The sequence below is a fragment of the Bubalus bubalis genome, chromosome 10, assembly GCF_019923935.1.
Source record: "Bubalus bubalis isolate 160015118507 breed Murrah chromosome 10, NDDB_SH_1, whole genome shotgun sequence".
NCBI classification, from domain to species: domain Eukaryota; kingdom Metazoa; phylum Chordata; class Mammalia; order Artiodactyla; family Bovidae; genus Bubalus; species Bubalus bubalis.
The window spans coordinates 7,171,270-7,183,600 of record NC_059166.1 but is presented as its reverse complement, the minus strand read 5'-3'; the positions used below and the strand labels follow the sequence as shown (position 1 = coordinate 7,183,600).

The window sequence follows — 12,331 nt, the reverse complement described above, 5'->3', positions numbered from 1 at the left end:
TGCAGCCTTTCCCGAGGAGAGCTGAGAGGTAGGGGACCCCTCGAGACAATCAGGAAGACGGAAGCACCCCCTGCCTGCCTTACCCCACAGACCCACCCATGTCCCACACCAGGGCGGGAAAGTCTGGAGGACTTGAGCCTCGCTCCATGTTGAAGCTGCCAGGCACACCAGCCAGACGGCTCCCAAAGGACCATGTGGCCCAGGGCAGTGGACGTGGCCAGTGCCCAGAGGCAGATCTGGGGCAGCTGGCTGAGCAGGGACCTTTGCCAGAGGAAAAAGGGGAGGAGGGGGGCAGGGGACTCAACACAGCCAAAGTGGAAGAGAAACGGGCATGCCTCAGGGAAGAGAGCGATGCCCGCGTGGGGCTGACCGCCCTGCGTGTCCGCCTGCCACTCCGACACCGCTCTGCTTCTAGCCGAGCTGCGTTGGTCCCCCGAGGTTTGCTGTGAGTGACCCCCCACCCCCCGCACCCTTCGCTGTGCGGGGACCCAGGCACCTCCCGCAGTGACCCAGGCATTGGCAACACCTGCCCCTAAACCCGCAGCTGCTGCTTCTCTCCTCGGTAGTCTTGGCTCCGCTCCCACCAACTGTGTTTTTCCTGGCTGGCCACCGAGAAGCAGGCCTTGGGGATGTTTTCCTCCAGTTGCTGTGCTTTGCCTCAGATTTTCCAAATCCTGCTCAGGAGATTGTTCTGTTGACTCGGGCAGAATGGCTTTATCCTCATCCCGGGTCTGGGCGCCTGAACTGCCAGCCCTGGAGTTCTTGGGACCAACTCGCTCAGCGATGCTGGGTCCCCACTGAGTGACCGAGGAGCTTAGTCCTTGCCCTCGGAGAGAGCCAGGTTTCGCCTTTGACCAGCACGTGAACCGTGTGAGAGCAGGTCTCCGAGTGCTCACGTCCCTTCCCTGAGGTCTGCGGCCTGTGGTTTACTCATGTTGTATTTTCCACGAGCTGGTGTTCAGTTACCTTCGTGCATTTCTTCTGCGTGGACCTCCAGGCTCCAAGAGCTGACTGCGTAGGAGGTGGGTTTTCTCGTGACCCCACCCTGAGCTGGTCCCAGCAGCGAGGGCAAGAGGAATATCCCAAAGGCTTTGAAAACCGATTCTTTGCTGACATGAAACGGAGGGTCTGAGTTATTTGTTTCTAAGAGCAACCTCTGAGTGGGGATCTTAACCAAGGTTTAGTTAGATTTTGAGATAAACCTTTTCAAACCAATTGTATAGTTTGGGGCCTAAAAAATGAATCCAGGGCTGCGATAATTCTGTTTAGGAAGAAGCTGTATCCTTCTCTGTCCCCACACCTGTCACTATCCACTCCCTCCCAGCTTTTCTTTGTGAACTTAGCACTGTCTGTCTTTTTATAGAATATTTTTCAAAACGATTGCATCCTGTGAATGGAAAGAGAAGAAACTCAACAACATAACAGATTCACTAATGGGTCGATGAAGAGACCAAGTACTGAACAAGGAGCAGAAAGTACGACTCTTTGTGACCCCCATGGACTGCAGCCCTCCAGGCTCCTCTGTTCATAGGATTTTCCATGAGAAAATTCTTTCCAGAGAAGCACACTGGAATGGGTTGCCATTCCCTTCTCCAGGGGATCTTCCCAAGGTGGGGATCGAACCCAGGTCTCCTGCATTGCAGGAAGATTCTTTATTGTCTGAGCCACAAAGGAGAAATGAAATCTGCAAAGCATCAGCCCTGGTGGGTGCAGCTTCCATAGCCTCAGACTCAGCCGAGCAGAGGGTTGACTGCACTTCGCCATCTTATGTAAGAGACTTGGGCATCTTGGGAGTCTGATATCTCCGGAGCTCCTGGAACCCAGAGTCCCCTGCTCACCTTTCTCCTCTGGCAACGTGTAGAAATCAAATTCCAGAGGGTCTAATATAACATCCGAATTAATGAGTTCTGCAAGGTCACCTTGCTGACACCAAGGGTGCTGTGTGTCATGTGACAGAGGTATTTTCCAAAGACGCCCACAGCAACCTCTTCTACCCACACAGTCCTCTGCAGTGTGACCTTACCCCTCCCCTCTCAAGGGATGGGGCTTCCTTCCCCTCCCCTCAAATCTGAGTGACCCGAAGAAGGGTGCTGCAGAAGGGTATGCAGAAGTGGTGCTGCGTACCTCCAAGCTTCAGTGGGGGGAGGCGGAGAGCTTCTGGAGGGGCTGGCTCTGCAGGGTGGCCCTCGGGGCTCTCCCTCTCAGAACCGACGCTGAGCTGTGAGACGGCTCGTGAAGGGGTCTATGACCCGTCCCCGAGGTGGCCCAGCACCCCATATGTGAGCAGAGAAGCTTCCAGATGCTTCCCCCAGCCATTTGAGCCACCTCCACTTTCACACCCAGGGACAGAGGGGTGACATTCTCCTGGTGCCTTGTCCCACTTGCTCATTCACAGATGCCACGGGCATCACAGAAGTGCTGCCATTTCACGTGAAGCTTAGGTGGTTTGTCACACAGCTCAGGAGGATCAAAACACACACTAATCGTGAACCGTTAGGAAAATGATGCTCAAAACAAAAGCATCTACAATAGCTTTAAAAACTCAAATAATTAAGGATGAATCTAATGAAAGATGTGTAAGATTTTACACGGGAAGTTTAGTTGCTAAGTTGTGTCTGAATTGCAGCTCCGTGGACTGTAGCCCACCAGTCTCCTCTGTCCATGGGATTCTCCAGGCAAGAATACTGGAGTGGGTTGCCATTTCCTTCTCCAGGGGATCTTCCCTAACCAGGGATCAAACCCAGGTCTCCTGCTTTGCAGGCAGATTCTATCCCAACTGAGCTTCCAGGGAAGCCCCATAAAACTCTACATAGAGAAAGTAGAGAAGGTTTAAGTGAATCAAGGACTATACCATAGACACAGATTCAAGTATTCATATAAAAGGTGCAAATTTTCTCTAACCTGATCTGTAGTTTGATGCAACCCTTTCAAAGTCAGCAGATGTGAGGGTGTTTCTAACCCTTGTATGGAAATGCAAAGAGTCAAGGAGAATAAGGAAAGAGGACCCAGTCTTCAGACCCCAGAGCTTGGGGCACATATTATATAGCTGCATTGATTGAAGCAGTGCAAGAATAGAAAACTGACCAATGAAACCAAACAGAAAGTCCAGAAATAGACCTCTGCATTTCTAGGCACTTGATTTATGATGATGGCTGTATCATGGGGCAGCAGGGAAAGAATAGTCAGTAAGAAATTAATAAAGTATTAATTTGCTGAGTCAATTAGAAAAACCACACAAAAAATAAAACTCGACTCTTTCTTCATGCCATACACAGATGTCATTCCCGGGTGCAAGATTTACTTTGGGAGAGGGAAAATTCTCCTAAACAGGATTCAAAAAGGAAAAGACTAAGAAACTGGATGACCCCCAAACATAGCTCTGTTTTCAAAAGTTAGGATTAAGAGAATCAAAAGACAAGCTCCAAAAACAAGAAGGTGTTCATTATATAAATGATTAACAAAGGGCCCTTATCCAGAATGGGCTAAAATATTCTTCAAACCAGTAAGAAAAAGTCAACCTCATAGAAAAAGTGTGAAGAATATGAATCGGCACTTCACAAAAGAGAATGTTCAAATCAACACAAACTTGAAAAGATCATCAACCTCGCTACTACACACCCGTGAATGACTACCAAACAAAGGGTGAAATCTACCTGTTGTTGACAAGACCATGAAGCCAGGGCACAAACACTCCTGGAGGGAGGTAAAGAGACACAGCCACTTTGGCAAGTGGTGTCACGGGTCCTAATAAAGTCGGAAGATGTTCAGCCCCCGCGATCCAGAAATTCTACCCTTAGGGGAACGCTCGGGGGAAACGCACACACAACATTCAATAGTCTTCACGGTGGCTTTATGTGTGATAGTGAGCAACAACCTGATGCACAGCAGCACCGAACATATGGAGAACATGCATAGGAAGTGTGGCATGCTCAAACTCTAAGATACCGTTCAGCAAAGGACATGAATGGAACTCAGCTGAATGCAACCACGTGAAAAGATATCGTAAATACAATCTGACCACAGAAGCTAGAAACCAAAGATGACCTACTCTGTAATTTCACTGATAAGTTCAAAACCGGGGAAAACTAGCCTCCATGCTGTAGGTCAAGATGTGTTCTGAGCCTATGTGGTTTCTTTGGAGCTGTGGGAGGGGACCTCTGGAGTAAGGGGGGAATGAGAAGGGGGCTCCTGAGTACTGGTAATGCTGTTTCTTGTTCTGTAGTCATATGGGTGGATTCACTTAGGAAAAGTTCACTAACGTGTATACGCTTAGATTTGATGCCCTTCTCCATATGTAGGGAGATTTTTTAAAAAGCCAAAAAGAAAAACTATTCACCCCAATTTGTCCACCTGTTATCCAAGAGAAAACTCGAGATTGCCTCTCAAAAGCCACAGAGTTTATGCTCTTGCAGCCCCATTTTAATCTGTTCAAGGTACCCAGGAATGGAACTGATTCTTAATGTGGTTTATGAAAAGGGCTTCAGCAAAAGTATCATAGGTAAGCATGGCTGAATGTGATCTCTATAGACTATAGTAGTTTGTCTTTGTTGGGAGATGCCTTGTAATTAGTCAGTTGTTTTTCTCATGTTTTGATTCCTTCCTTTATTATAAGGATGTGTCCAGTAGTTTAATATTTATAGCAACAACAGAAATTTAGGTATTATCATGTCTCTGCTACTAAACCCCAACCCTTTGAAGGTGTGTGTACTTGTGGACTTAGCTGCGTCCAACTCTTTGCAACACCATGGACTGTAGCCCACCAGGCTCCTGTGCCCCTGAGATTTCCCGGGCCAGAATTCTAGCTGCTGCTGCTGCTGCTGCGTCACTTCAGTCGTGTCCGACTCTGTGCGGCCCCACAGACATCAGCCCACCAGGCTTCCCGTCCCTGGGATTCTCCAGGCAAGAACACTGGAGTGGGTTGCCATTTTCTTCTCCAATGCATGAAAGTCAAAAGTGAAAGGGAAGTCGTTCACTTGTGTCCAACTCTAGCGACCCCATGGACTGCAGCCTACCAGGCTTCTCCGTCCATGGGATTTTCCAGGCAATAGTACTGGAGTGGGTTGCCATTTCCTTCTCCAGAGAATCTTCCTGACCCAGAGATTGAACCCAGATCTCCTGCATTGTAAGCAAGATGCTTGACCATCTGCGCCACCAGGGAAGTCCTATGGAACATGGGAGGCCTAATTAAATTTGAATGCAGGTAAAGAGCTTTGGGGCTTCCCTTGTGGCTCAGCTGGTAAAGAACCCATGTGCAATGTGGGAGACCTGGGTTCGATCCCTGGTTTGGAAGATCCCCTGGATAATGGAACGGCTGCCCACTCCAGTGTTCTGGCCTGGAGAATCCCATGGACTGTATAGTCCCTGGGGTCACAAAGAGTTACTTTCACCTTCACTTTCAAAGAGCTTTGAGCATACGCTTCATGCACCATTTACTTGTTGACCAAGTAAAGTAAATTTTTGGCACCATGCAATATTTGGGACATATTTATTCTAGAATTATGAGTTGTTTATCAGATTCAGATTGAACTGGGAGTTCTTCCTGCGGTTTGCTGAGTTCGGCAGTGCTTCACGGGGAGTGATAGCAGGGAGGGTGGGGGCGGGGTGGGGACTAAGCCCTGGGCCTGAAGCTGTAAGAGACTGGGAGAAGGGAAGGGACAGGGAACAGAACAAAGAGAGAGGGACGAGGCAGGAAGGGAACCATCTGAGGGTGTGGGGTCCTGGAGCCTGGAGGCTCCGCTGCCCTCCAGGAAGACAAGGACAGGGCGCTGGATTTGGTGATGGGGAGGCTGCGGGTGGCCTGACAGCAGCCGCCTCCAAGCGCACAAGCATTTTGTGACGCTGTGTGACCAGTGGTTACAGATTAGGGCTGTTCGTCCGATGGGGCCTGAATGCCGGCCGTGAGGTCAGGGCACTGGGCTGACGACATTGACTTTTGTGCGCTGGAGACTCCTCCTACCCGGAATATGCCCTTGAGGACCACAGAGCGGGGTTTTCGGCAGGTTCACTGGACACCTCCCTTGGCAAAGGTGACCTCTCTGCAGACATGGAGTCGCTAGTGATGAGCAGGGATGCGCGCTGTGAGAACAGGGAGGCTGCCTGCCTGGGGAAAGGACCCCAGGGCTGACCTGTCCCACCCAGCTTCGTTTCGAAGGAGCTCAGGGAAGCCAGACATCAACTCAGCGGGGAATCATGACGATGCATGAGAGAGGGTAGCTGGGTACCCACCGCACATGGGGCCACTTTCCAAAGCTCAAAGTTCAGACCCTTTTTCCCCCCCGGGAAAAAAAGCAGCAGTGGTACCACTTGAACCCTTTCATTCTTTTACAATGGAGTTGTTACCACTTTTGCTGAGTCCCTTCACTGAAGAAAAACCAGCATTTTTTTTCCCCCAACTGAAAGCAATGAGGTGCAGGCACTGGGTCACATTCCCGGAGCAGGACTTCTTTCTTAGAGTCAAAATCCAAAAGAAACAGACAAAGACAAACGTCCGCTACACAGCTTGACCATCACTGCGCTGAAACCTGAAAATAGCCCTGAACGTGGGAGGCGAGAGGATTTTCATCCAGTGTCGCCCGGACACAAGGCATCTCCAGCTTCAGCAGAACCCAGGGCTGCAGCGCAAAGGAACACCCTCCTCCCTTTTCACAGCCCAGAGCTCATCTCCATCCAAATGACATCATGACTGGGAACCCCAGTCAGCCTTTGATATCAGGAAATGAGCTACAGAATATGACTGCTCACGACCGCCAACAGTTAGCGGTGTTCTACTTGATTATTTTCTTTAAAGACAATATTTATTTAGCCATAAAAAAGAATGAAATGGCGCCGTTTGCATCAACAAAGATGGACCTAGAGATTATCATACTAAGTGAAGTCAGAAAGAGAGAGACAAATATCACACGATGTCACTTCTGTGTGGAATCTTAAAAAAAAAAGACACAAAGGAACTTATTTACAAAACAGAAATAGACTCACAGGCATAGAAAACAAATTTCTGGTTACCGAAAGGGAAAGGGGGGATAAATTAGGGATTTGGGATCAACAGATACACACTACTGTATGTGAAATGAACAACACGGCCTGCTGGATAGCAAAGGGAACAACACGGCCGGCTGGATAGCAAAGGGAACCATGCTCAGTATCTTGTAATAACCTAAGTGTGTGCTAAGATGCTCTGGACGTGTCTGACTCTCTGTGACCCCATGGACTGTAGCCCGCCAGGCTCCTCTGTTCATGGGATTCTCCAGGCAAGAATACTGGAGTGTGTTGCCATTTCCTTCTCCAGGGGATCTTCCTGACCCAGAGATCAAATCCAAGTCTGGGATGTCTCCTGTCTTGCAGGCGGATTCTTTACCACTAGTGCCATCTGGGAAGCCCTGTAATAAACTATAATAGAAAAGAATCTGAAGAAGTATATATATGTGTGTGTGTGTGAGTGAGTGTGTGTGTATGTACATATGAATCACTTTGCTGTACACCTGAAATATTATGTCAACTGTATTTCAATTTAAAAAATTAAATTAAAAAGACAGTATTTACTCTCACAACATTGTGACTGAGTATATAATCTATCTACTTAAATCTAAATTCATTTTGTTTTTATAAGTCATCTCCCCCAAGAAACTCAGTGACACAGCTTTGAAAAATAACTTGCACAGATCTCTGTAGGTTATTGTGTGACTATCTCTGAAAGCTTCTCGTGTACATTTAATCAGATAGGGAGGTCTGGTTAATTGCATTGCTGTTCTTTTCAAAATTAATCAAGACAATAAAGCAACTAGACTCCATTGGAAATTAATTTTAAATAAATAAAAATGAGTTGTGCTGCAGCCACTGAAGCCCACATGCCTACAGCCTGTGCTCTGCAACAACAGAAGCTGCCACAATGAGAAGTCCACGTGCCACGACTAGAGCGTAGCCCCCATGCTCCGCAGCCAGAGAAAGCCTGCACACAGTAACGGAGACCCAGAGCAAGCAAAATAAAACAAATAATAGACGCAAAGAAATAAAGATTGCAGTAAAATAGATGAGAAACACTTCGTACTTATATACTCTGAAAATATACTTATTTCGGTGCAGGCTGGTTCCTAAATCTAATGTGTCTAATATATTCTTTCTGACATCTGCTGCTGGTGGTTTGGTGGTTTAGTCGCTAAGTTGTGTCTGACTCTTTGCAACCCCATGGACTGTAGCCCCGCCAGGCTCCTCTGTCCACGTGATTCTCCGGGCAGGAATACTGGGGTGGGTTGCCATGCCCTCCTCCATTTCTAACATCTAATGATTTTTGAATATGTGCTCATTATCATCTTCCCTGCAGTGAAGTGATGCCCCGGATCGGCACACAGGCCGCCAGCTCAGCTTTTTATTTACATTAGAGCAGCAGTTCCCAAGCTTCAGCGTACCCCAGGATTGTCTGTGGGGCTGGTTACGTCACACAGTTCTGGGCCCCACCCCCCACCCCCAGTTTCTGATCCAGTTGGTCTGGGCGGAGCCTGAGATCTCACCTCTCTATGCAGTTCCCAGGTGAAGCCAGTCTGCTGGGCTGGAGAAGGGTGGTCCATCTGTAAGGAAGGTCTCCAGGCTGCACCAAGCAGGGACCCCGAAGAGCATCTGAGCCCAGCTCCCCGTTCACAGCTGAGGAACAACGCAAGTGAAGGAAGGTCAGGTCAGTCCAGGCCTAGGGCATTCATTAGACTTAGTGTGTTAGTTGCTTAAGTCATGTCTGACTCTTTGCAACCCCATGGACTGTAGCCTGCCAGGCTCCTCTGTCCATGGGGTTTCCCAGGCAAGAATACTGGAGTAGGTTGTCATTTCCTTCTCCAAGGGATCTTCCCCACCCAGGGACTGAACCCATGTCTCCTGCATTGCAGGAAGATTCTTTACCATCTGAGCCACCCGCTGACTTAGGAGCAGTTAAAGCACAGAGGTCTGCAGCAGCACCACACTCCCCTCAGCCCCTTCCAGAAGCCACAGCCAGAGAAAAAGAAATCAGGTCTAACACGCTTAGGCCAGGACTGGCTTCCAGTCCTGTCCGTCGCTAGTAGATTTCATAACCTCTGTATTGGGCAAGTCACTGGTCTTGGAGTGTTGCTTTTCTCACCCCAAAATGAAGGCATTGGTCCAGCTTATTGTTAAAATCCCTTGGAATTCCAGTTTCCTATGAGTCTACCTAAACATGAAAAGCCTCTGACAAAGCTTTGTTGAATGAGTAATTGGAAACATAAGTGTTTGTGTTCTGTCACGGGAAAACAGGTAGAGTGAATGGCTTCCGTTTGAGGGCAAGGGGGACATGCATGGCTCTGGGCAGGATGTTGGAGGGTATCTCCTTACTCGCGGAAAATCCCAGATAAAAGCAGAGGTTGCAGGCTCCAGTGGCGACCCACCCCAGTATTCTTGCCTAGAGAATTCCATGGAGAGAGGAACCTGGTGGGCTATAGTCCATGGGGTCACAAAGAGTCCGACACAACTGAGCGACTAACCTACTTTTCAGGCTCCAAACAGTTCAGACTGAGAGAATCATTTTTCCCTTTAAAGTGAGAACAGTCATCAGAGAATGAAAAGGAATCAACAAATCACGAAACTGGAACCAATAAACACAGGAAAGGAGGCCCTGGGATCCAGCGCAGTGATGAAAAGTGCGGTGGAAGTGGATGGAAGCCAGGTTGAAGAGGGCGTGTTTCTTCCCATTCCAGGGTCTGTTCTGCACCCTGCGGGCAGATGGAGCCAATGGGCTCTGCGGACATTGAGAAGTTATTCTTGCAAATACTTAAACAAGAAATAAATGAGGCTTTTGCTAAGAGTAAAGAGGCAGAAATAAATCTTCAAATCCCTTTGTTTTAGCTTTGAAACAACTACAATTTTAAAATAAATGTAAGCTGGCTATATCAATATATCTATAGATTCTTGATATTTGGAAACCATAACTTCTTAGGAAGGAAAATGCTACTGCATTGTTAAAAAACCCAAGTTTTGTTTCCTTGGATAACCCTACTTCTGAAAGAGAACCAGAATTATATGTGGTGGGTCAACTTTAAGTGCTATTATGCTATTATATACACTAATATACGCTGTTTCCCTGGTGGCTCAGAGGGTAAAGCATCTGCTTGCAATGCGGGAGACCTGGGTTCGATCCCTGGGTTGGGAAGATCCCCTGGAGAAGGAAATGGCAACCCACTCCAGTACTCTTGTCTGGAAAATCCCACGGACAGAGAAGCCTGGTAGGCTACAGTCCATGGGATGGCAAAGTCGGACGTGACTGAGCGACTTCACTTCACTTCATGCTGTTTCAGACCATGGAAACGTCTGACCTCAGACATGCAGGACACATGAGTTCCTTGTGCCAAGAAGGTTCTGAAGAAGTATGCCACAAGGCAGGCACAGCCGGTCCCCCTCCAGCATTGCCGAGGATGAAAAGCCCCACTGAAATTCCTCCACGTTTACATCTTGAAATGGCAAAATGGCTTTCAAGTTTCAATAACCGATGGAGACATTTAGACAGTAGAGCACATGCTTGCCTGTTTTTTTTTTTTTTAACTAGAATATTCAGAACATAATTTAACCTTTTTCTTGTTGACTCACCATGAATCATCATTCTGAATCAAAACCATAGAATTTTAGTACAAAAGGGTCCATAGAGACCAGCTAGTTCCATTTCTTCCTTCTAAAGATGTTCGAGTGGAGGTGTGGTAGGAGTTAAGTGGAAAGCAGAAATGTGCTGCCAGGCAGCTGGTATGGAAGCCCCCGCTTTGATTCTTCATCCAAGGCTGTGACCCTCCACATCCAAGGCCTGGTAACTTCCAGATGTGGAAAAAAATGAAAGAATAAAAGGGAGAATTACCTGGCCGTCCAGTGGTTACAGCACTGGGACTTCCCTGGTGGCTCAGATGGTAAAGCATCTGCCTGCAATGCAGGAGACCCGAGTTCAATCCCTGGGTTGGGAAGATCCTCTGCAGAAGGAAATGGCAAACCACTCCAGTACTCTTGCCTGGAAAATTCCATGGACAGAGGAGGCTGGTAGGCTACAGTCCTACCAGGGGTTGCAAAGAGTTGGACACGACTGAGCGACTTCACTTTCCTCTCCAGTGGTTACAACTCGACGCTTTCACTGCCAGGATGGGGTTCAACCCCTGGTCAGGGAACTAAGATCCTTCAGGCTGCCTGGCGCATGGGAGCAGGGGCAGGGGTGGTGGTAGGGCAGGAGAAATATGGGGGGTTGTGGATAAAAGGGACCTTGAGGATCATCTGCAGCACTTTACATGGAGCTGAGACTCAAAATGAAAGAGAAGTCATTTCAAGTAAGAGTGAGGCCCCATGCAGTAGATAAGAATCCGCCTGCCAATGGAGGGGACATAGGTTCAATCCCTGTTTTGAGAAGATTCCACATGTCCCTGGAGCCACTAAGCTTGTGCGCCATGACTGCTAAAGCCTGAGTGCCCTAGAGTGCCTATTTCATAACTAGAGAAGCCTCTGCAATGAGAAGTCGGTTCATGCCAACTAGAGAGCAGGCCCCGCTCGTTGCAACTAGAGAAAAGCCTGTACAAAGGCAACAAAGACCGAGCACAATCAAAAATAAATAGATTAAAAAAAAAAAAAAAGAGTGAGGCCCCAGATGGAGTTTTAGAGTATGAGTTTGAAGTGGTGCAAAGCTAACAGAATTCTGAGATTGAGAGCCAAGCTGTCAAACAGGGCTGTGGGAGGGACAGGACACTATGGGTGCTGGCCCAGGACCACCAGCTAAGATGACCTTGGCCCCAAAGCATTAGAAGCTCAAAGAATGCTGAAGTGGGGGCATCAGAAAGGCCCTCATAGGCGTTAAGATCTCTGACCGTGATTGGGTGAAGATGAAGTGTTTGCTCAGGGTCTGTGGCTGAGAGAGCATCCTTAGTTCTGCAGATTCATGGTGGGTCCAGAAAGGCTGGGCTCTGCATGGAGCAGACCACAGTCTGGGTTCTGGGTCTGTATCTGGTTGGTGGTGGGAGAGATCACCGTTTGTGCTGAGGGCCAGTCATGCTCCTCTGCACTCCTGAGAGTCAGTCCCTGACTTTTCTGATGCTGGTACTTGTTTTTTTGTGGAGGTGACCTGCCAGTGGTGACAGCCAATGTTGCCATTCGCCCCCAGAAATGATAATACGGTGGAGAAGAAGGAGGTTTGAGGCTTGCACTTTGCCAGGTGGCCCTTTGCCCCTGGGGAGAAGACTGGGCTCTCATCCTGTCCTGGGTGACTCGGGGGTTGCAGGAGGACCTTTCTGAGCCAAGTCAACACCAGCCTGGCTATGAGGTCATCAGAGCCTGAATCCCGCTCCCCAGCCTGCAGTGCCCTCCACTCCCACCC

General features: G+C 48.5%; 1 protein-coding gene across 1 annotated transcript in view; it reads right to left on the bottom strand.

Moving 5' to 3' along the window:
• AGPAT4 (1-acylglycerol-3-phosphate O-acyltransferase 4) overlaps positions 1 to 8,623 on the bottom strand; it is a 153,220-nt gene extending 144,597 nt beyond the window's left edge. The window contains exon 1 of the mRNA XM_044924021.2: positions 8,505 to 8,623. The gene's annotated coding sequence lies outside the window, so the exon portion shown is untranslated. The remainder of the gene's footprint in view (positions 1 to 8,504) is intronic.
• Between the last annotated feature and the right edge of the window lie 3,708 nt (positions 8,624 to 12,331).